The sequence below is a fragment of the Dipodomys spectabilis genome, unplaced genomic scaffold, assembly GCF_019054845.1.
Source record: "Dipodomys spectabilis isolate Male_0828 unplaced genomic scaffold, ASM1905484v1 ptg000318l, whole genome shotgun sequence".
In the NCBI taxonomy this organism is placed as follows: Eukaryota; Metazoa; Chordata; class Mammalia; order Rodentia; family Heteromyidae; genus Dipodomys; species Dipodomys spectabilis.
This window is the reverse complement of record NW_024870995.1, coordinates 652,368-675,451: the sequence shown is the minus strand read 5'-3', so window position 1 is coordinate 675,451 and position 23,084 is coordinate 652,368. Positions and strand designations below refer to the sequence as shown.

The 23,084-nt window shown below is 45.6% G+C and overlaps 1 protein-coding gene across 4 annotated transcripts in view; it reads right to left on the bottom strand.

The window, feature by feature from the left end:
* Ankrd11 (ankyrin repeat domain 11) overlaps positions 1 to 23,084 on the bottom strand; it is a 144,273-nt gene that overhangs the window by 69,973 nt on the left and 51,216 nt on the right. For all 4 annotated transcript variants that reach the window (XM_042702221.1, XM_042702220.1, XM_042702219.1 and 1 more), the window contains one exon: positions 13,288 to 13,351. The gene's annotated coding sequence lies outside the window, so the exon portion shown is untranslated. Of the gene's footprint in view, positions 1 to 13,287; positions 13,352 to 23,084 lie in introns of those variants that run through there.

The window sequence follows — 23,084 nt, the reverse complement described above, 5'->3', positions numbered from 1 at the left end:
CACACCTTGGAAAGAAGCTAAACCTGCCTGGGAACTATTTCCCCCACTTCTATGCAGGCAAGCACTTGCTCTGAGGTTAGTCTAAGCCATTAAGATGAAGACATGAGTCAAACAGTCACCTAGGTATCAAAATAGAATTGAAATCCAGAACACAACACCTACCTCCACACCCTACTAATAGAAAAGACAGAAAGACTAAACTCCAGAGGTCAGCACTTCCACGGTGAGAAGAGAGCCTTTTTCACTGGAGGGGGGAAAATCAACCCAGGGCCTTACTCGAGACAGGCACACACTGTACAACACAGCACGGGTGCAGCCTAGGAGAGTACCTGCAAATGAACACGGCATTAGGAGTGCACATGGGTGGGGAAATGGGTTAGGAAGGAAAGGGACAGGGGAAAAAACGTGTCCATGCCCTTTTTACCCCAATCTAACCCCATTATATTTTTAAGACACCCTATATTTAATGCCTCAGAAACATGAAGATATCGGTGGGAGGCCCCAGAGGAGCTTGTGCCAATCAGAGCTGGTTCACACACTGTCTGCTCCACCCCAGGGATCACACAGCCAGAGGTGTCTTTTCCCTTCTTTTCCTCACCACACCATTTTAAATGATACATTTAAAATCTGTATGAAGCAGAATGGAAGCAGTTTCTGTCTTTGCCTACAGATCTATCCAACATGCTGCGTGTTTCCAGATGACTTAAAAAGTCAGCACACTATGTCTGTCATTAGAGAATGAGGACCAATGGGAACTATCTGGCCAAGGAAGAGATACACTGAAGGCTGTTCCTTGTGGAGGAACCCCCATAGGAAACGACTCAGGCCATTACTGGGCTCAGAGCCCACCAACCGTGAGCTCACCTGAGTGAGCTTGAGTCTGGGAGCTCAGAATGTCACATCTCAGCAAGAGAATGTCATTAGCTCAAAATTGGGGCCCCAGTCTATCCTACAACCTTAAAGGAGATGAGTACAGCAAAAGGTTCCTAAGGAACTATCCAGATCCCAGAATAAAGCTGAAAAAATTTTGAGGAATACAATGTCTGGTTTCTGATCACACATTACCAGGCACGGAAACTGGAACAAGTTGATCAAACAGTAAGGCACTGGATTACAACTAAAGGATGAAAAACGCAGGAGTCAGCACCCATATGACTGTACAAGAGACCAACCTTCCTCACAACCAGATGCTTCCCTCCTCCTGCAAAGCAGGCTGCATCTGGCAGCTGCTTAGGAGAGCAGCGCATGGGAGAGTGTGTGGATGGGAACGGCCACTTGCTGTGCAGGAGCCTCACAGGCCTCCTCACCAGCATGGGCATGAGGCCCTGCCCTCCACAGGCACCGTGATGGGACGTCAGAAGAATGCTTACTGCAGTCAGGTGCTGGTGGCTCGCCTGATACTCAGCCCAGATATTCAGTTCAAAGGCAGCCGGGACAGAGAAAAGTCCATTTCCAATTAACCAGAAAAATGCTGAACCGGGTCTGATTCTAGACATACAGGGCAGCCAGGAGCAAGAAAGCCAAGGCAGAGTTTGAGGTCCCGAGTTCAAGCATCAGTACAGGCAGCCAGGCACATGGGCATGCAGACATCTGCGTATATGCACAAATTCTCCCTCTCCCCCCACCTCACACACACATGCTTAAACTTGTATCTTAACCTTTCCAGAGTTTATCTTTTATTACTTGTGTTTTGGGTTTTTTTTCCCTGAGATACTGGGAAATCTAACGCAGGGTCTTGTACATTCAAGGCAGGTGTTTACTCACTGAGATATACCTTCAGGCCCCTCAGGACAGGAACAGATAAACTATTCAGGAATACAATCAAAGGATATTATACAGCCAAAAGCCAGTGGCTCATACCTGTAATCCTAATTACTTAGGAGACTGAGATCTGAGGATCAAAGTTCAAAGAGTCCAGGTAAGAAAATCTATGAAACACTTTATTTCCAGTTAACCACAAAAAGCTAGAAATAGAACTATGGCTCAAGTGGCAGAGGAACAGCCTTAGGCAAAAACAGCTGAGACACCTGGGCCCACATTCAAGCCCCAGGACCAGCATGCACACACTCATGCACACTCAACACACACAAGCACATTATACATGTGTGTGACATACATGGTAAAATATATTAAAATATTAAAAAAGATACTCAGAGAAAAAAACACCGAAAGAGTTAAGAGTTTCATGAGACTCACAAGTCAATGGGTAAAGCCAATAGAACGACACACACAGAACCACAAATAGCTTGGGTGTTCCCATGCCCTTTCCTCAACAATGGACAAAAATGGTTAAAAATCTGTAAAGATGGTGACGGCCAAGGCCTGAAGATTAACAACCTCAGATCACAGTGCATTTGCCCAGTTACTTATTAACAGACAAAAAGTTAGAACAGGAGGCACGGCTCAAGTGGCAGAGCACAGCCCCGTGACGGAAAAAGCAGAGCAAGATCAGGAGGCTACAGTTCAAGCCCAAGTACAACACCAAAAAGAAAAAAGAAAAGCCAGGAGCTAGTGATTCACACCAGAAATCCCAGCGACCCAGGAGGCTGAGACCTGTCCTGTCACTTCATCCAAAATTCCTTTTCTAGACAAAGTGACTATTTCTTCAAAGTTCACTTGTTATTCAAAGTCTACCAAAGTACCACTCATGACCCTTAAGCACGCCCAGGAAACAAGGTGGCCCTCATTCCACACTGCACATATTTTCCTACAGAAGCCTTGACAGTAATCAGAGGACAGAACCTTTCTGCTGGATCTATGTGTCCTGAGGGTACGATGGCTCCTCATCTACCAGTGTTCACAGGTTACACCAGGGTCTCAAGAGACAGGCACACGGACAGTTGAGGGAAGTTCTCTATACCCACTATAACTTAGGTACACAGCCATCAGAAAAGTAAGTCCCTGTGAGACTCTTATCTCCAATTAAGCACTCAAAAACTGGAAGTGGTGCTATGGTTCAAGTGATAGAGTGCTAGCCTTGAACACAAAGAGGCTCAGGGGCAGTGCCCAGGCCCTGAGTTCAAGCCCCACAACTGACAAACTGACAAACCAACACACACACACACACACACACACACACACGAGAGAGACAGAGACAGAGACAGAGACAGAGACAGAGACAGAGGGGGGGGGAGAAGGGAGAGAAATGGAAAAGAGAGAGAGGGGGCCAGCAATTTCATACTAGGCTTACCTGTCACTGGAAAATAGTTTGGCCACCCCCCCAACTGGCATTCTACTACTCCTTGGTATCATGATACTTCTCTTTAATATAAAAATGTAGTTTCTCCCCTCGTTTCATTAAGCATGAAATAAAAATCATGAGTTATATTCTATGACAAAGAGAAGCAGCATGATTATACATGTTTTTCCATAAAAACAATAACAACAAGGCCTCAACAGTTAAACGCAAGACGTTCCTGAGTCTATTTTTTTTTAGTTCAAGAGTCTTCCTTCTGAGCTAAGGCCAACAGGCTTCAGTCCTGTTGGAAAGCTTCTTAGTCCTCATAGCCAAGGCAGAAAGTATTTTTTCCAAGATTCTTTACTGGTTTTAGAGAATGCCCCAGTTGTAAAAAATAAAATCTCAACAAGCAAATGAAACATTACATGTTAAGTCACTACAATCCAGATTATCTTTTCTCTACAAAGCATACACACTGCTAGAGCAACTGACCCGCTGAACCACAACTGGAGGACTCTCTCCCATCTAAAAGATTAGGCATTTTGAATTTTTTTTTTTGGGGGGGGGGGCAGTCCTGGACTTGAACTCAGGGCCTGGGTTCCGTTCCTGAGCCTCTTTGTGCTCAAGGCTAGTGCTCTACCACTTGAGCCATAGTACCACTTCTAGCTTTTTCTGAGTAGTTTATTGGAGATAAGTCTCACAGACTTTCCTGTCTAGGCTGGCTTGAAACCATTATCCCCAGATCTCAGCCTCCTGAGCAGCTGGGATGACAGGCGTGAGCCACCGGCGGCCACCGCTGGAGCAGCTTCTTAACAGGAAGAATTATGCAAGCAGAGTAAACTGGATGAGCCCCAGGGAAGGGTTGTGGGCTGCCAGAGGAATGGGCTGGGACACTGCCAGCTCCACAGTCCTAGGAGCAGAGTCCATGTAAAAGGATCTTGACAGCAGGGTTACATAAGATTTTCATCCAGGAGTGCTGAAGCATCCTTTGCTACTGATATGCAACAGAACACAGACTGAAGGAGAACTACAGCTCTGGAACCAACACACAGTGGAGGACGTGTCTGTAATTAACAGACAGACCAGACTGACAACAGCAAAGGAGTAGGAGAAAGGGAACTGCACAGGAGTCCACACGAGATCCCCTGGGGAGGACCGCACAGGAGTCCACACGAGATCCCCTGGGGAAGACCACACAGGAGTCCACACGAGATCCCCTGGGGAGGACCGCACAGGAGTCCACACGAGATATCCTGGAGAGGACATCACAGGAGTCCACACGAGATCCCCTGGGGAGGACCGCACAGGAGTCCACACGAGATCCCCTGGGGAGGACCGCACACACTCTTCAAGGAGAGGCCTCTACTAAGAGGAATACTCTGAAGCCACACATGAACTTGGGAGTTTATGAGCAAAGGTAAGTTAACAGGGTCATCAGTTCACTGGAGAATGTGCTGAATCTGAGATGCAAAATGTGACCAATCCAGGGCTCAGCTCTAGGCTTGCACACACCCTGCTGATAAAACAAGAATGTACACAGACAACTTCTGCATGCTAGCAGGGGCTCCTTTTCACAGGCGGCAGGAAGTCATCAGCCTTTAGCCACATATAGGAGGAATGGCCCTTCAAGTCAGTAAGACAAAGGCACAATTTCACCTCTTCCAGCATTCTTCTATGCACACCAATGAAGGCTGGAGACTTGGACAGTGATGGTCCAGTGAGGAGAGACCTGCTCCAAGGCTTCACCAGAGCTTGCCAAAGACTCTGATCTGTGCACAGCAGCAGCCCCCGACAGAAACCCTAGACTCTGAGCCCCAAGCACCTTCTGTCATTTGGGTGTGTGTGTGTGTGCAGGTGCACGCAAGCATGTTGTGCATTTGTGTGTCTGGCTGGGCCTCTGTAACCTGTAACTCTAGCCACTGAGAATGCTGAGATCTTCTGGTCTATCTGTGTGTATTCATGTATCTGTGTGTGCATGCATGTGGCTGGGCCTCTGTCACCTGTAACCATAGCTACTGAGAACATGGAGATCTTCTGGTGTTGTGTGTATGTGCACGCACGCATGTGTGGCTGGGCACAGATAACCTGTATCCCTAGCTACTTAGAATGCTGAGGTCAGGAGGATCATGATTTGAGGCCAGTTTGGACAGAAAAGTTCACTAGACTCCGTCTCCGAAATAACTGGCATGGCTCAGTGAAGCCAGAGCCCGGCTCTGAGTTCCAATTCTGGTACTGAAAAGGAGAACAGAGGAGGGACACAGAAGCAAAGGGGAGCGGAAAACAAAGGGAGAAGAGGAGAGTTAGTCCTGTAATCTAGGAACATGGGAGTCTGAGGGGGAAGAATTACACGTTCAAGAACATCCTGGGCTACAAATGAAGAGTCTGTTTAAAAAAACGAAATTTTTAATAATAAAAGCTGCAGACGGGGGAACATGGTTCAAATGGTAGAACATCTGCCTAGCAAACCCTGAATTCAAATCCCAGTTCACACACACACACACACACACACACACACACACAGCTAGTGTTCTACCCCACATTAAGAGCTACTAGTCTAGTATCTGATAAAGAAATTTAAAAGTAAAAGCAAGACATGCTGGCCTAAGGAGGTTGTGGGCAGGACACAGACCACTTGGCCACCCAGCTGACTGCATGCCACCATTCAGAAAGGAACCTGGCTGGAAAGGGGGCTTGGTAGAGTGCTTGCCTAGCATGCATGAAGCCCTGGGTTCAATTCCTTAGTATCACATAAACAGAAAAGGCCAAAAGTGACACTGTGACTCAAGTGGTAGAGTATTAACCTTGAGCAAAAGCAGCCCAGAGCCCTGGAGTTCAAGCCCTAGGACTGGCAAAAAAGAATATATTCAATTTTGGCCAGGGACCAGTGGTTCAGGCCTGTAATCCTAGCTACTCAGGAAACTGGGATCTGATGATCACAGTTTGAAGCGAGACTTGGCAGGAAAGTGACTCTTACCTTCAATAAAACACTAAAAAACCAGGAGTGTTGCTGTGGCTCAAGAGGCAGAGCTGAAGGACAGTGCCCAGGCCCAGAGTTCAAGCCCCACAACCGACCAAAAAACAACAACAACAACAACAACAACAAAAAAAAACCTGAAGCTGAGACACTTTACTCCACCTCTGGACCAGGACTCTAGGACCCCAGAGAAAATACCTGTACCTTCCTCTCACCATCAACCTCACTGCTCTGAAGAGTGGTTTAGAAAGAAGTCATTCCCAGTGTTGCTGCATTCCTCTTGAGATGTGGCCACTGTCATGAACCAGGATGAAGGAGAGGGCAGCATGGAATATAACAAAGCAAATGCCTGTGAAGAAAGTCTCAGCTCAGAAGAATCAAAATGGTGTTCAAAAATATATGACTGTTGGGCGCCGGTGGCTCACGCCTGTCATCCTAGCTACTCAGGAGGCTGCGATCTGAGGATTGCGGTTCAAGAACAGCCAGCCCAGGCAGGAAAGTCCATGATACTCTTATCTCCTATTAACCACCAGAATACCAGAAGTGGCGTTGTGGCTCAAGTGGTAAAGTGCTAGCCTTGAGCTGAAGAGCTGAGGAACAGCACCTAGGATCAGAGTTCAAGCGCCAAAAACAAACAAACAAAAAAACTGGTTTTGTTTACTTGTGTCACTGAAGACCAGAGACAATTTACAGTTATCCAAGAGGTCCTGCAGTGAGTTTACAGTACATAAAGACAGTGGAAGATATGGAAGATCATCAGACACTAAAAGAAAACCAGTTCTAAGGCCATAAAAAGACAACAAAGGAATTTTATAAGAATATGCTAAGAAACAAAAGGCCATCTGAAAAAGCAACATACTATATGACTCTTAATTCCATAGCATTCTGATAAAGGAAAACCTACAATCAGTCAAAAGACCCTGGGCTGCTAGGGGTTAGGGAGAAGAGAGGGATGAACTGGCAGAGCACAGATGTTCAGGGCAGTAAAACTGTTCTGTGTGATGCTATAGATATAAGCAGATTATAAGATGTAAGTCATTATCACTGGTCAAACACACAGGATACACAGCATCCTGCATGAACTTCAATGTGAGCTGTGTCCTCTACTGATAACTGTGTCAGTGTGAGTTCATGGATGTTAACAGATGAGCTACTCCAGTGTAGAGTGTTAATATGGAAAAGATTTGTGATGAGAGGGGAGCTCTGTATGCTCGATTTTCACGTAAACTAAAAACTGTACAAAAGGTCCAAAAGAAAAAGACTTTTATTTTATTTTATTTTTTTTGCAGTGATAGAATTCAAACCTAGGACTGGACAAGCTTTACCTCTAAGCTACATCCCTAGCACTAGGCTCTTTTTAAAAAAGTGACCCTTTTGGCACTAAAACAATGTGTAGAGCAGGATTCACAAGACTGAAAATATTGAATCAGTTCCCAGAAATTCTGAGGTCTAGTCCACCAAGTCCTATGGCCTGCAGGTTACATAACAAAAAGCTGCACCTGAGGCTCTGTGGTAGGGGTCCCACGTGGCCCAGCTGCCACCTGGCTCCAGTCCCAACACAGAATGACACCCCAACTTGGACACTCCTGCAGCCATCACCAACCACTCTTCTAGGGGTCTCTCCTCAGGTTCACAAGCAAGCCGATATACCTCTACCCAGCCTCAGGGTGGACCTGAACAATGCCCCCCCCCAAGCACAGACAGACAAGTTTCCACCAGGAAACGTAATTAAAATCTTGTCAGTTATAGTAAATTTCTATAGACGATGCAGTCACTGAAAACCCTGTGGTCCAAGTAGTGTGCTTGCACGCATGAAAACAGCAATGAAACCTGCTGGAGTTGTTTTGAGAGGGGGGAGGGGAGAACAGGAGAGGGATGGAGGGGTGAGCTGACTGGGATACACTGCATAGAAATGTAAAAAGGCCAGAATGAAGCCATCCACATGTGACTAATTTAAAAATAAATCGAGTTGTAAAATGAAACTCTATTCAGGAGCCAGGTATGATAGCTCACACCCAGAACCCCAGCACTTGGGTCGCACTGGGAGAGCACCTGGGCTGAAGGGAAGGTTCTGTCTCAAGCAAAAACCTGCTCTATTTAACCTGGATATCATACTGATAGCAGTGCTTGCACAGCATGCGTCAGTGTCCCAGACCCTACCCCTCACATGTGGGGGCTGCACAGGTGGACTAGCATGTTGACACTTGCCAAAAGTCCCAACTAAATACAACATAAAAACTTTGCATCAGGGGTGTGGCTCCATGGTAGAGTTTAAGCCTCAGTAAACCCCAGAGAGGAGGAGAAGAGAGGGAAGCATATGATTCTAGCTTATAAATCTAGCTACTGAGATTGAGATCTCTGGATCCAGGTTAGAAGCCAGGCTGGGGAGAAAAGCCAAAGAGACTTTATCATCAATTAACCAGCAAAAAGGTTAGGCTGGTGGTGTAGCTCAAGTAGTAGAGGGCCAGCCAGCTGTGAGTGAAGAAGTTGAGTGTAAGGTCCTGAATTCATTTCTGGTACCAGCACTAAGGAAAAGAAAGGATCTGCTGGGTGCCAGTGGCTTAACACCTGTAATCCTAGCTACTGGGGAATTGGTTTGAAAATATTTTTATTATTTATTGTTAATTTAATTAGAATAACATTTTGGCTATTTTTGGGAGGTTGAGGATGAAACTAGAATTTGTAACAAGAATCAGTTAAAACATTTACCCAGTAATTTAAAAAAGCACCCACAGGTTCTGAACTCAGAACCTGAACTTGCTTAGCTGGCATTCTACCACTTGGGCCATGCCTCCTGCTCAACTCTGATAAGAGACTAGTTCTGCTCAAGCTGGATTCAAACCATGATCCACCAGCAATCAGCCTCCTGAGTAGCTAGGATTACAAGCATAAGCCTCAGTTACTTTTGTTTAAAGAACAGTGATATGCTGGGCACTGGTGGCTCACGCCTGTAATCCGAGCTACTCAGGAGGATGAGATCTGAGAATCGCGGTTCAAAGCCAGCCCAGGCAGGAAAGTCCATGAGACTCTTATCACCAATAAACTACAAGAAAACCAGGAGTGGAGCTGTGGCTCAAATGGTAGAACGCTTGTCTTGAGCTGAAGAGCTCAGGGACAGACAACACCCAGGCCCAGAATTCAAGCCCCATGTCTGACAAAAAATAAATACATACATTCATACATACATACATGCATGCATACACACACACATATATATATATATGTATATGGGGGGGAATAAAAGCCAAAGGGGTGACACTGATCAGGATGCATTGCCCTTATAAATTGCTTTGCTGTTCAACTACTTAAAAATAAATGAATGAATAAGAATAAACCACGAGGAGCTGAAGTATAGCTCAGGTTGTAGAGCGCCTGTCTGGCAAGTATAAATCCTAAGCTCCATCCCCAGCACCACAAAAAAGTTAAAACAAAATAAAAATAACATGAAATTGAAACTTCCTTTCATACAATACTGTCTTTATCATCATGGCTCATAACTTTTAAAAAAACTAAAATGTTTTTGCAAACATAATTCATATTCCCATTTCACAGTAGGCATAAATTTACTATCCATGCACATGGATCACCGCAATCTAGCTACTTAGCTATTAGCTATTTAGGGGGCTGACAGCTGAAGACTGTGGTTTAAAGCCAGACCTGGCAGAAAATTCTGAGAGACACCATCTCCAATTAACCAGCAAAAATGCTAGACTGGAGGCTCTACACCATGGTGAAAAATCCAAGAGCTCAAGGCCTTGAGTTCAAGCCACTGCTGGGGTGGTGGGGGGTGGGGGGCCAGCAGTTCACCGAGAGGCTGGAGTGTCACTTAGTGGTAGAGTGCTTGCCTAGAATGCACAAGGCCCTGGGTTTCATCTCCAACAATACAAAACCAAAGGTGGAGGACACCTAGAGGAAGGTTTTGCATGCACATGCATGTGCGCGCGCACACACACACACACACAATCTAATTAATCTTTATATTTTCACAGTCTTGCTTCTACAAGCAGAAATCTTTAAGATGAATGTTCCCATTTTCATGGGAATGTGCCCAAGGTCACAGGGCAGCACGACTGTCCAGCATCTGAATCAACAGAGCTGCACTAGCCACTCACCTCAGGGTGGAGAGGTCTACAGAGGCTCTCTGTCATGAGGAAAGGGCAAGCAGAATCCTCTGTATTGGCCTACCTAGCAGAAGGCATGGCCTCACATCTCATTCATATTCTGCCATAAGTGACTAAAACGTGAATAACAAAAAGAGTAATAATAATAATAAAAGGTTATTGGAGAAGCTGCAAAACTGTTCTATTCTATAAACCCTCATATTTTAAGGCCAGTTAAAATCATGGGGCAGACCAAAGCAAAGCCTTCATGGGTACTGCATGCTGGTCCTGCCAACCCATTCACAACATACTGCCCCCAACTCCAACTGTGAACTGTGTGCCCAAGAGACCTTCTACACAGAAATACAGACTTCCCTTTCAATCACTTAAACCTTCATGCTCAATTAGTTCACAAAACTAACAAATGGAGGTAAAGCATACTATTACTTTGGTATGGCCAAAAGCCGTATCATTTTCAACAACTGCCATGTTATAAAAAACCTTTTGCCTATCAATATCATCTACTGCTCTTGCACTGCCAGAGCTCCAAAATGCATAGGCCAATCCTACACTGTCAGAAAGTCCTGATATGGCTGTTGTAGTCAGAGAAACGTGCTTTGAGTTACTAGATGCTTATCGACAACCAAATTTCTCACACTAACATAAGCAGTCTTTTTGCTAATTAAGGTCCACAGCACACTTTGCAAACGGAGGCGCAGCTCAGACCCCAGGTGTGGGTGGCTGGTGTGGCTTCCCAGTTCCCACTGCCTCTGTCCTCCTGCGTGCCTCAGCCTACAGTGGCCCACAGGACGGTACCCAAGATGGATCCTCTATGGCCAAGCAACGCTCCAGTCAAGTGAGACACCAGCCAGTCCATTTATTTTATTTTTATAGTCCAACAGTCTTACTTCATAAATCTCTTAGGCCAGGAACTCATAGGGAAGAGTTGCCAATGATGCAAGTTCCTTTCTTTCCATCGGTTCTCACCAAGTGGGCTCCTTTTGGTGGGTGCAGCAGGCTAGTGCTTCAGTTGAACCCAGGGCCCTTTCTCTTTGGCTTCCTTCTTTTTCCAGTCATTTTCCTTCACTCATTTCAGAAAGTTATCTTGCCTCTTAGCTTAATACGGTCACTATGCACATTCATCCTCTTGGCAAGGATCTTGCCCAACAATTGCTTGTTCACAACAATGCTAACAGCATGCTGGGTAACACTGTAAACCTTTGTGGTTTTGCTCTGGTAACATCTGTGGGGCATTCCTTTCTGGACAGTACCCTTTAAGGCTACAATATTGCCCTTCTTGAAGTTATTCCTTTGGCCACATACATGAGCATCTACATGTTTCCTGAAGGGCCTAAAGAACATGTATGGAGTATATCTCCTCTTTCCCTTTGTGTTCATCAGTTTGGCAAAACACTGGAAGGTGGCAGTTCTGGCCAAAAGGCTAGCCAGGTCCATTTATATCCAAGTGGCCTTACTTAATGGCAGCTGCGATAAAGAATGAACCCTTAGAGTCAGCAAATCCACTGAGGAGGTATCATGAAAGGTTTCTTTCACATCTGATAGGAGTAACAGACAAAAATAGATAATACACACACTTTTGTATTGCTTACTTTCAAATATTAATACCTAGGCAAGATACGAAAAACCAAAATAAGTCATGAGTTTTCCTTTCAGTTGTCATTTCATTGAAGAACTTAAAAAAATCTGCCATCCATAATGCCTAACAGGACTCTGACCTGTGTAATAGACAGATGCCCCTTCTTAAAAAAAAGTGCCAATCATTCCCAGGAGGAAGCAAAGAGCTAGGGTCGACTAATGAAGGATTCTCTGCTTCCCAGAACCTGGTTCCAAGCTTCTAAGACCAACATAAATAGTAATAACCTGCCACAACTCCCTGTCCAACAGCACAGGCCAGAAGAGCCTCAGAAGAGCCTCAAGGCCTGTCCTACTCACTCTCAAAGCAAAGCTTCAACAGTTAACGCAACACGCACAGAGTCTAAACAAATACAGCAATTTTAGGATCTCTAGACTATTTAGGAAGAGTAACAATCAGATGAAGAAAGTTGAGAAAAAATAAGCTTCTTTGGATATCTTCAGTTACATTCCTGTTATTATGACACAAGGGGTACTACACTGATACTGGAAAACTCACTAGAGTATCACCTAATGAAATCTAGAACAAAAGTCAAAACACTGAGAGCTGGGTGCTGGTGGCTCACACTGCTGAGAAGGCTGAGATCTGAAGCTAGCTGAAACTTGAAAGTCCACAACTTTTATCTCCAATTAACCAACAAGACAGAAGTGGAGCTGTGGCTCAAGTAGTAAGAGTGCCAGCCTTGGGCAAAAATCTCAGGACATCATTTAGGGTCTTGAGTTCAAGTTCCAAGACTGGCACACTCACAAGCACACACACACATACACATGCACAAAGCAACCCTGGGTAAAACTCCATTAAGCCTATTAACAGCAACCTGGAGACTTCTGAACTGCTCTGGCACTCTTAGAAACCACTGGCTCACGTCTGTCTCCTAACTACTCAGGAGGCTGAGATCTGAGGATTGTGGTTCAAAGCCAGCCCAGCCAAAAAGTCCATGAGACTCTTACCTCCAATTAACCACCAGAGAAAATGGAAGTGGAGCCATGGCTCAAGTGGCAGAGTGCTGCCTTGAGATGAAGAGCTCAGGGACAGACAGGGACCAGGACGAGTTCAAGCCCTTCGACAGACGAAAGGAAGGGGGGGGGGGGGGGGGGGGAGGAAGGAAGGAAAGAAGGAAGGGGGGAAGGAAAGGGGGGAAGGAAGGAAGGGAGAAAGGGAGGGAGGGGGGAGGGGAGGAAGGAAAGGGAAAGGAAGGGAGGGGAGGGGAGGGGAGGGGAGGGGGGAGGGAAGGAAAGGAGGGAGGGGGGGGGAGGGAGGGAGGGAAGGAAAAGAAACCAATGGGAAGGAAGAGGCTGGGAGGAAAGAAGGGGAGAGAGCCATTCACCAACCACCACCAATGAAGCACAAATCAATGATAACACAGTGAAACAGCACTTACCGATTCCATGGTGGGAAGTCAGAGCTGCTGAGGATGCTATGCTAACTCCAGCCGGATGCTTGTTCTGAAAGGAGAAAGAAAGGCAGATCCGGTGAGCATGAATCTCCACCTCAGCTCCTTTCAATCTTGGTGTCCCCTCCATCTGACTAACCACACTGTAACAAGCACAACCTTGTCTTGGTGGACCTGGAATTTAAAGGGCTCACATCCGATAAGTTGCTTTAGGGCACCGTCCACTCTCAACACTCTCTCCTGGGAAATGGTCCTAAGTCTAGGCTGAGGAAAGGTTCCACCCTGGTTTTCTGATGACCAGGAGTGACCTGACCGCCTAATCTAGACAAGAGCCCCAGGCCTAGGCTCACTGCTCCTACTGTTCATGGACTCTCCTGCCCAGGCTGGCTTCAAACTGAGATGCTCAGATCAAAGCCTCCTGAGTAGCTAGGCTTACAGGTGTGAACCACTGGTGCCCAGCTCCTCCATAAAATTCTCGTCACATACCTATCAGTCTCCCTCCCACCTTGACACCACCTGAGCACCATTTCTGAAGGTGCTCAAGATCCCCAAAATGACAATGCCCATTAAGCCACCCCACTGTCTACTAGGGTACATTCGCAAAGACAGTAAGCCTTAGACCAATATGTTTCACCTAACTTCAATTCAGAAGTATGATCCTTCCACCATGAGTTTGAATTCTTTCCAACATGACTCAGGAAGAGGACAATTGAAAGTCTACACATCTTAAATGGGATGAACACATGTGGCTGAGATATGGGCTACACAGGTAGGACCGGCGTAACCCGAGTGTCACCGTGCATGCAACAATGACATTTCAGAAGGCAGATACAGGCAGGCAGCTCATGCATGTAGCATACCCAAGTGGGAAAAACTGCAGGGAAGACCTTGTTGAGCAGGCAGGGAGGGCTCCCTTCCAGAGCATTCCTCACAGCATGTAGGTCCCCTTTGCACAGTGACACCTAAGCATAATTTCTGCAAGCACCTGCATGCACGCATGCATTACTGGTAGGGGCTTGAACTTGGGGCCTGGGCTGCTCAGGGCTAACATTCTACTGCTTGAGCCACAAATGCACTTCTGGCTTTCTGATGGTTAACTGGAGACAAGAGTCTCATGGACTTTCCTGTCTGGACTGGCTTCAAACTGTGATTTTCAGATCTCAGCCTCCTGAGAGCTAGGATTACAAGCATGAGCCAATGATGCTTGGCTGTAATTTCTTTATTAGCTATTAAGCTACAGATAGATGTGTCAATATTGCCAAAATTCAAAAGACAACACAGTGAAAGTCTGAGAAATGTGTTGAATATAACCACTGTTGCGTATGCGAGTGGAAGAGGGACTGGTTCAGTATCCCACAGAAAAACACAAAAACCTGGAGTGCTCAAGTCCCTGAAAAATGCTGTACTGGGCTGGGAAGGTGGCTCAGTGGTAGAGCGCTCGCCTTGCATGCATGAGGCCCTGGGTTCGATTCCTCAGCACCACATAAGCAAAAAGAAAAAAGCCGGAAGTGGCGCTGTGGCTCAAGTGGCAGAGCGCTCGCCTTGAGCTGAAGAGCTGAGGGACAGCGCCCAGGCCCAGAGTTCAGGCCCCATGACCGGACCCCCCCCCCCCCAAAAAATGCTGTATTATCTGCATAAAACCTAGGCACATCCTCCATATACTTTATGTCATCTCTAGATAACTTGTAATGAAATGCTAGGTAAATGTGTTACATTGTTTAAGGTATCATGAGAAGAATGAAGGATATGGGTGCAATTGCTTAAGTATTTTCAATTTTATTAATTCCACAAATGCCAAACCTGCGTATAGTAGGTCAGTTATACATCTACCTTTTAAAAGTATATGGAACATCAGACTTACTATATATGCAGCAAGTTTTCATTAAGAAGCAAAACACTGTAAGGTTCAACCTAAAGGCTTCTGCCTGGATGGGAAGTGTGCTGAAAGGCCTGCGGCACTGGCAAACGCAGGCATGGCCTGGTGCACACAATAGCATTCCTGTAGTCCCTGAAACCGCAGAGGGCCACAGGGGCCACCGATCAGCATGCTCTGGTTTCTCCTGTTAACCACAGAGAGAGAGAGAGCAGCAGCAAACAACAGCACACCTGTCCCTGGTCCCTTAATTCTACAAGTAATCACACTTCTGTTTTCTGACTAAAATAATTTATTTTTATAACTCACCAATAGGAATTTTATTAAAGGTAAAAAGGTAACTAAAAGGCTATTTTCAGGCTGGGAAGGTGGCTCAGTGGTAGAGTGCTTGCCTCGCATGCATGAGGCCCTGGGTTTGATTCCTCAGCACCACATAAGCAGAAAAGGCCAGAAGTGGTGCTGTGGCTCCACTGTGGTAGACCAGAGTTCAGATCCCATGACTGACGAAAAAAAAAAGCTATTTTCATCCAGCAAGTATTTTTCCACCAAAATGTATAAATGTAAAGGCAAGCCCTAAGTCTAATATCAAAAGAGTAATGAGAGCCAGGTGCTGGCAGCTCACGTCTGTAATCGTAGCTACTCAGCCCAGACAGGAATGTCCATGAGACTCTTATCTTCAATTAACCATCAGAAAACAGGAAGTAGTGTTGTGGCTCAAGTGTAGAGCACTAGCCTAGAGCTGAAGAGCTTAGGGACAGCGCCTAGGTCGAGTTCAAGCCCCACGAGTCACACACACACACACACACACACACACACACACACACACACACACACACACACACCAAGTAATCACAGTAGTCTTATTATATTAACACAACTATACTAGTAATGGTATTTTCCAAGGAAATTTTAAAAATTCAGAATCATATTGTTTTAAATTATAGAAAAAATACAGCAAAATAATTAGGTGATTCCTATTTCCACTAAGTCCTAAAAGAGGAAGATTATACTGTAGCATTTGCAAACTGACTGAGTAAAATCATATGATTTCTTTAGAAAGCCTTGAGATCTTCAAAAATAAAACCAACTAGCATAAACCCACACCCATTTAACCATAACCCATCCAACTGACAGGCTCCAATTTCACATACATTCCAAGTGAAAAATTGGGAGAGGAGACTCATGGCAGCAAACCAGTAGATAACTCCCAGAACAAGTGCACTGTCCTGAGCAACTCACTCTGCCCTTAGCACAGAGAAGAGCCTTGTGGCTTCCCCACCGACACCCGCACAACCTGTGTATTTTGCGAAGACAAGTACAGTACTGGGCTTATGCTCCTGCAGTGAGTTCTAAAAGCTGCCAGAGATAGCCTGAAGGACTACTAAAAATAAGGGTAACTATTCCAGACACTGACACCTGGAGACTTGGTAGCACCAGAAAAGGACTTTTCTAGACTCAATCTCCAAAATAACCAGTGAAAAGCTGGTTTGGAGTAGTGGCTCAAGTGATAGAGCACCTGTGGAGCAAGCAGGGGCCCCAGAGTCCAAACATCAGAAACAAACAGGGGAGGGGAAGGGCAGCGAGGGGAGGGCAGGGGAGGGACAAGGGCCCAGGTCTTCCAAGTGTTTAAGTCTTTCCCCTCTAAATAAGAAAAATACCTTCAACAGATAGTTACTTCTAGGAGATAGTAAATGTCAAGAGCCTCCAAAATATTTCTTAAAAACACAAGGCTTCATTTAGCATATATGTTCTCATTAAAATCAGCATAACTCTTAGGCCAAATTCAGGAGAACTGCCGTTTGAGACCTAAAATAGGAGAGTTATGGCTCAGGCACATACCCAGGCAGGAAACAAGATTCTACCTTTAAAATATCCAGCACAGGGCTGGGAAGGTGGCTCAGTGGTAGAGTGCTTGCCTTGCACGCATGAGGCCCTGGGTTCAATTCCTCAGCACCACATAAGCAAAAAGAAAAAAGCCAGAAGTGGTGTTATGGCTCAAGTGGTAGAGCGCTCGCCTTGAGCTGAAGAGCTGAGGGACAGCGCCGAGGCCCAGAGTTCAGGCTCCATGACTGGACCTCCCCCGCCAAAAACAAAATCCAGCACAAAAAAGGGCCAGGCTAGAGGCATGGCTCAACGACAAAGTAACTGCAGTTAGAATTCTGAGATTCTGGCCTGAAACACCAGTAAACTCCCACTTCCAAAAACCTACAACTACATAAAATGATGTTTTGAACCAGAAGAGCAGCAAACTATACTTTTTGCTTATAGCTACAGTAGTACTGTGAGTCCCCAGCTGGGGACTCAGGGGAGAGAAGACTAATCACGGAGGCATGTCAGTGAAAGGTAAAGGTGTCCAGTGACAGCAACAGAGCAAACGGTTAGCTGGGACAACTTCCCCTGGGTGCATGACCTCGCCAAGAATCCAGTTGGAGCACAGAAGATGTATTCACTTGTGAGTCGGGCCACTTGGACGGATAGTATGTATCCCCAAGTGTTGGCAAAGTTCGCCATATAGGATCTATGTATGAAAAAGAAGCCAAGCCAGGTACTGGTGGCTCAGGTACTTAGCTACTCAGGAGGCAAAGATCTGAAGATTGCAGTTCAAAGCCTGCCCAGGCAGAAAAGTCCATGAGACTCTTTATCTCCAATCAACTACTCAGAAAAGGCCAGAAGTGGCACTGTGGTTCAAGTGGTAGAGCACTGCTAGTCTTGATCACAAAGAGGCTCAGAGACAGTGCTCAGGCCTGATAAGTTTAAGCCCCTAGGTGCCTCCTGCCCCAAAGTAACAACACAGCTGAGCATAGTGGTACATGACTGTAATCTATCCATCTCCATGCAAATGACATAATCTTATTCCTTCTAATAGATTACTAATAAATTCTACTGTGCATATATGCATTTATTGATCTATTCTTCTGTTGTAGGGCATCCGTTGTTTCTGTAACTTGGCTATTGTGAATAGTGCAGCAATAAACATGGATGATCAAGTGTCATTGACCTGAAGTATTCTGAGCAGATGCCCAAGAGTGCTAGGACTAGTTATAGGGGTGTTCTGATTTTTTTTGTTTTTGTTGAGGAAAATCCAAACCACCTTCCAGAGTGTTTGCACTAGTTTACATTCCCACCAACAGTGCAGTAAGATTCCTTTTCCCCACTTCCCCACTACACTGTTGTTGCTCAAATCCTCAATGCTGACCAATCTCATGGGGGTGGGGGACCTCATTTCCTTTACAGCCAGGGATGCCAGGGGTGTTGAGAATTTCCTTCATGTGTCTATTTGCCATTTTTCTTATGAGAAGTCTCACTTAAGCTCCTTTGCCCATTTAGTGACTGATTTATTAGTTTGGAGGAATATTAATTTTTTGAATTCCTTGTATATTCTGGAAATTAGGCCTTTGTCAAATGGATTGCTGTAAAGATTTCTTCCAGTCTGTCAGCTGTCTTTCTAGTTTAGTAACTATGTCCTTCGCTGCACAGAAACTTTTTTGTTTTGATGTAATCTCATTTGTCAAGTCTCTCTCCTATTTGCTGTGTTCCTGAGGCTCTTTTCAGTAAGTCCCTACCTATCTGGTAAGTTCTAATGTTTCTCCTACTCCATCTTGCGTGCTTTCCATGACTCAGATCTAACGTTGAAGTCTTTCATCCACTTCTGAGCTGATATTGGTAAATGGTCACAAACAGGATCCAATTTTCATTTCCTACATATGAATGTCTACTTTTCCCAATGCCAATTGTTGAAAAGGCTGTATCTCTTTCCCATCATATACTTTTGGCTCCCTTGTCAAACACCAGATAGCTATAAGTGTACAGCTATATTTCTGGGTCTTCTAGTCTGTTCCATTAATCTTCCGGGCCTGTTTTTTGTGCCAGTACTAAGCTGCTTTGTTATTATAGCTCCATGATAGGGCTTGAGGCCAAGACGAGCATTTCTGAAGGTCAAAAAGGGTCCAATAAACTCCATAAGAAAGTTCATAGCAGATTTACTGGCAGCTCCCCCCCCCCCCAAAAAAAATGGGCTGGGTGCAGGTAGCTCACGCCTGTAATCCTAGCTACTCAGGAGGCTGAGATCTGAGGATCACAGTTCAAAGCCAACCTGGGCAGGAAAGTCCCTGAAACTCTTACTTCCAATAAACCACCAGAAAACTGGAAGTGGCGCTGTAGCTCAAGTGGTAGAGTGCTAGCCTTGAGCTGAAGAGCTGAGGGACAGTACTCAGGCGGAGTTCAAGCCCCATGAGTGACAAAAAAAAAAAAAGTCTGCCAAAGTAGTGCCCTTTGATGGGTAAAGGGTTAAACCAACTATGGTGTTTTAGCATCACAAAACACTGCTTAGTATTAAGTACAGAACTACTGACTGGGCTGGGAAGGGCTCACTTTGTGGCTCAAGGGGTAGAATGCAGGAGTACAAGGCCCTGAATTCAAAGTCTACGCCCGGCCCCCCCCACACACCAAAAAAAAAAAAAAAAAAAGGATCGTAGGCCCGGCATAACGGTACATTACATGTAATCCCAGCTACTTAACATGACTGTAGTTCAAGGCTAGCCTGAACAAAAGCCAGGAGACACTGTCTCAGCAAACTACCCAGATATGGTGGTATGAGCCTATAACCCCAGCTACGTGACTTACTACTGGGGGTTACATTGCTTCTGCTTCTCCTTCTCATCCTCTTTTTTTTTGGGGGGGGGGATGGGGGGAGGAGGTTTCACTATTTAGTTCAGGCTAGCCTCAAGAATGCTATCCTCCGCCTCAGCCTCTTGAGTGCTGAAATTATAGCTATGCCCGCCCATCTGGCAAAGACTCAAATTTCTCTGACACTCTTTTATGACTAAATTTTAGAAGTGAAAGATTCATTAGTGGCTTCTAGGCATTAAGGAAAGGATGGGGAGATGGGTGGAAAGGAGGCACATCTGGTTACAGGAGCAGCAGGCTGAGTTCTCACAAGGACGCAGCTCCACAAGCCCCCAGACCCCACGCTGTGACACAGACCCCAGAGGGCCTCCCCCCACATGTTTGTCCAGCAATCTGAACATGGCTGGCTCTACCAATGTTGACAGCCAGGCTGTCTGCAGAACGTAACCACTGGAAGAAGCTGAACAAAATATAAAAAGCTGCTTTATGAACCGTTACTACTCCTTCAGAAGCCCAGAGTAATATATCTATGCATGTTTTACACTGCATTACATACATATATACATGTATTGACTTACACGGATGTAATTTCACCTTTTTTTTCCTTTTTTACTATTAATCCATTTAATCCTCGCAAATAACCCCATAAGGTAGGTTTAATCATGATTATTCCCCCCCTGTACAGATGAGAAAACTGCACCCTGGAAAGGTGAGAAACTGATCAACCCAACTGCCTCCCGAGTCCTTGCTCCTAACCCACTGTCTGGAAGCTGGAGATATAAAGTTTACCTTTATGGCTTTAACATTGCCTAAAATGAGCCCTAGAGATCTTCTAGAGAGAGGCAGCAGATCTAGACTAACACAATTGTGAAGGTCTCAGACAGAATTCCCCAGACAGGCAAGCTACAAAGCATTCCCTTCTGATGGCATCTGAGCCTGCAGTGCTGTGGAGGGCCCACTGACGCTCTCTCAGGCTTCAGCCTGACCCTGGCCTCCTTCCAGAGAAACAAGACTCCTTTTTCTTTCTTCCTCCTTTTTTGAGTTTTGGAGAGGGTGAACGGTCATTTGTTGTTGTTTTTAGGATGGGGTGTTACTTGGTTCACATGATTTAAAGAGACCCTTCAAGGGGAGCAGGGCAGCCATGCAAACTTTAGAAATGAGTGATAGTCAAGGAGCTGGAAGTGGTCTCATACAGCGCTTTTCAACTCAAATATTCTCTTTCACTACAGGAATAACCAAACTAATGTTTCACTACAATGCTCTTCATAATCCTTAGCAGAAGAAAATGTAAAATAAAAGGATACAGAATGAGATCAGGGTGCTGGCCCAGCCCAAGTGCCCTCCCCATCCCAATGTCTGGGCAGAGCGGCAGACACCATGGAAAGGAACAGCAAGCAAGGCTCCATATTTACCAAAACACAGTGAGGACAAAGGTGTTTTTTTAAAAAAGGGAACTCCTGTGCAGGCACTGGTGGCTCATGCCTGTAATCCTAGCTACTCAGGAGGCTGAGATTGAAGGACCGAGGAGGTTTGAAGCCAGCCCAAGGAGGTAAAATCAATAAAACTCTTATCTCTAATTAACCACCAAAAAGCCAGAAGTGGATCTGAGGCTCAAGTGGTAGAATGCTAGCCTTGAGCAAATGAGCTCAGAGACAAAGCCTAGGTTCTGAGCTCGAGCCTAGGACCAGAACACATGCATGTGCGTGCATGTGCCCGCGTGCACACACATACACACGCCAGGGTGAGAGACAAGGAACCCCCCCCCCGCACACACACACCCCTGAAACAGGCTATCAGTTATCAGTTGTCAACACAGAATTACACACCAGTATCCTGGCTGCAGTTTCACAATGTTCCACCAAACTCATATTGGAGCTTATTTAGCTCCTCTGGGCAGCAGTGCTGGCAAGTAGAACCTACTGTTTGGGTAACAAGGGCTTTGCCATCCTAAATGGATCTGAGTGAGGTGCCTTTCTCCAGGGAGCTGGGTCTTCACAGAGGCCAAACAGATGCTGATGCCAAACTCTTGGAATGTGAGTTAAAACAGACCTTTAGTTTCCTTTAGTCTTTTCCTCAGTCTTGGGTTTTTTGTTTGTTTGCTTTTGGCCAGTCCTGGGGCATGAAGTCAGGGTCTGGACACTGACCCTGAGCTTTTCTTGCTCAAGGCTAGCACTCTACCACTTCTGGCTTTTTCTGAGGAGTTTACTGGAAATAAGAGCCTCAGGGACTTTCCTACCCAGGCTGGCTTCCAACTAGGACTCTTGCATCTCAGCCTCCTGAGTAGCTAGGGATCATAGGGCATGAGCCTCTGGCACCCAGCTTCGGGTATTCTTTTATAGACTAGGGCAATACTCTACAATACACTCAAAAGAATACATGACTATGTTGCACATATTGTCATGCTTTGTGCACTGGTCATCTCGGTATTTTGTGATCAGGACGGAAGTAAGCAAGATGTCAGAATCACTGGTGTGACTGCTTCACTTCACTATGGGAAGCTACTACAGAACAATTGCGTGTTTATTTGCAACCTCTCACAACACCCATCTGTTTTACTTCTACAAAATGAACAATTCAGTGAGATAGACTGCAGGACCCAGATACCAGCTTGTCTTTTGTTAAAGCAAGAAGTTCAGAATCAGATGCAACTCCGAGACAACACTGTTCTCATGCTACATATCTGGTTTGTGGAATGTAAATACTCCTTTATTCTCTCCTTTGGAAGCTGTGTCAAGTCGGACTAAGACATGCAGTGAAACCTCAACAGAGCCAATATACAACCCACAGCAGGGAATCCCCACATGAAACCAAACACTGCTATCAGTGAAACAGGACTAACTCTAACTAAAGTGGGATGCTCACCTGAAACTCGCCTTAATGAAAAAATGCAATGCCAGCCACAGTTGGCTCACATCTGTAATTTCAGCTACTTTAAAAAGCTCACAGGATCAAGGTTCAAGGCCAGCCCAGGCAGAAAAGTTTGGGAGACTGCAATGGTACTCCTGTCACCCTAAGCTACACGGAAGGCTGAAATTGGGAGGATCTCTGTGCCAGGCCAGCCCAGAAGTCCATGAGACTCCAGCTATTGGGAAAAAACTGACACGGTCGTGCGCCTTGGTGACCACAGAAAGCCTTAAGTAAGCAGATTGTGCCTAAGGCACACGCCGGGACAGTAGAAAGACCCTATCCTAAAAATAACCAGTAAACTTAGGGCTAGAGGCATGACTCAGCAGTACTGTGCCTGCACAAGGCGCTGCGTTCAAACTCTAGCATCACCAGGGGAAGG